This window comes from Zootoca vivipara, chromosome 5 (genome assembly GCF_965207765.1).
Source record: "Zootoca vivipara chromosome 5, rZooViv2.hap1.1, whole genome shotgun sequence".
Taxonomy (NCBI): Eukaryota; Metazoa; Chordata; class Lepidosauria; order Squamata; family Lacertidae; genus Zootoca; species Zootoca vivipara.
This window is the reverse complement of record NC_142588.1, coordinates 19,062,574-19,064,632: the sequence shown is the minus strand read 5'-3', so window position 1 is coordinate 19,064,632 and position 2,059 is coordinate 19,062,574. Positions and strand designations below refer to the sequence as shown.

Here is a 2,059-nt window from a genome sequence, read left to right as displayed (position 1 = left end):
GCACTCGAAATCAGGTCTAGAACAGAGCCATTTCACCAGCACCCCATCCCCTCCGTCTCTGTTCTAGACCTGATTCCGAGTGCTTGTAACTTGGTGCAAATATTTATCATATTATTTATATATATAATATTATGAATATATATAGAATCATCCATATGCCAACAACCCAGATTCCAAAAAAGGGAAGGGGGAAGCCTTCCCCCTATTGACGCAAAGCAAGAAGTTTGGTCTCACTTACGGTATTTGGGGCTGGTGTTGGCCTCTGGCGTGGTGGTGGTGCTGGCCTCTTGGAAGGGGGATAAGGTCCAGGACGGAGCAGAGTCCTGAAGATAGGTCTTGTAGGAGGAGGTAGTGTATGCCGCAGTGGGCCAGATGGGCAGAGGCTGGGTCCCAGGGGTGCCAGGCGCAGGGCGGGAAATCAGGATGGTGGTGCTGAAAGGGACAGCGGTGGTGGTGGCGGCAAGGACGGTCGGGGGCGCGATCGTGTGGTGCGCCGTGGTGGATCTAGGCAGGCCGGCGCGGATCGGGCCCCGGGTGCCCGGGAAGCGGGTGGGCGCCTTGGTCATGGTGGTGAGGCGGGTACTTATCCGATTGGGTGTCCTCGACGTGGTGGTAGTGGCCGTGCTGGTGGTGGTGGTGTCCACGCTTTTGGGCGGCGTGGTGGGCTGCTTGGAGAGGAAGAAGGGGTCCTGCTCGATGCCTTTGGAATCCATCAGCTCGGTGGGCACGTACTCCTTGACGGAGCCCACCACGATCCACTTGAGCAGCATCAGGCTGAGCCCCAAGCCCACGAAACCGATGAAGAGTGGCACCACGCACAGCCACGTCTGCTGCCGGTTCCACACGATGCAGTCGCTGCAGCGCACCTCGCGGGCCGCCGGGTCGGCGCCCCCATCGCCGCCGCCCGCGGGACCCCCGGCTCCGGCCGCCGCCCGCTCCTCGGCACCAGCTGCGGCACCCGGAGGAGAGGAGACCCCTTCGCTCATCCTCCTAGGGGCCTGGCACACCCTCCCCCCGGGGAAAGAAAAGGCATCGGGGGGGAGCGAGAAGCATGCGGAGCAAAGGCGGCGAGGGAGGGGGCGCGCAAAGGCGAGAAAGAGAGCGAGCGAGCCACAGAGGGAGGGAGGGGTGGGGAATGAGAAAGAAGAAGATCCCACAGAACGGAGGGGAAAGCTGCCGTCAGTTACCGAAAGGACATTTCCCCATTCAACCTAGAGCTCTGTAACCCCCACCCCCGCCATCATATATACATCCACATGCATTCACACAACCGCTGCTGAATCAGCTGGAATGGCCAAGCTCTCCCCATCCTCCAGCAGTGCTGAAGTAGCCTCCTTTTTTACCTTCGATTCCCCCCCTTATCCCCCCCCCCCAAAAAAAATGAAGAATCCGCGGCGCTTCTTCCTGCACGAACCCAAAACAGCAGTCCCCAAGAATCCACCTCCTTCGATGATGATGATGATGATGATGATGATCCTTGGGTGCTTTTTCTCTCCCCCCTTCTCGTTCCTAGCCCAGAGATCCGCATTCAGCAACAATCACGAAACCCATTTCTCCATACGGAAGCGGGAGTGGGAAAAACAAGCTCCTCCGGCTCCTGGTTCTGGGTGATGATGTTGAAGATGCCCCCCTTTCCACCACCCCCCCCCCAAGCAGAAGCAGCGGCGGCTGGAAGAGCAGCGGCGACATTCCTCGGCTGCTGGGCTTTCTTTCCTTCTTTTTTCCTCCTGCCCCCCCCACCTCCTTCTCCTCCTCCTCCCCGAAGCGACGGAGCAGCAAACTGCACCTGTTATTCAGCAGCCCTGCAGCCAACCCTTGGACAGCACTTTAAAGCGGAGAGACCAATCCGAAGGCAGCGCGGAGGAAAAGGAGAGCGAGCAAGCGAGCGAGCCGAGGCGCAGACGCGGCGGGAGAACCGGGAGCCGCTGCCGCCGCCACCACCACCAGCCCGGCATTGCTGACAAGTCCAAGGCGACATCCAAACCTGATCCGGATCCGGGAGGGGGAAAATAATAATTAAAACAAAGCTACTCAATCAGAGGAGCTCCCAGCAGTTACA

At 59.3% G+C, this 2,059-nt stretch overlaps 1 pseudogene; it reads right to left on the bottom strand.

Moving 5' to 3' along the window:
- Positions 1 to 230: 230 nt before the first annotated feature.
- Positions 231 to 1,055, bottom strand: LOC148685600 (pro-neuregulin-3, membrane-bound isoform pseudogene; annotated as a pseudogene).
- Between the last annotated feature and the right edge of the window lie 1,004 nt (positions 1,056 to 2,059).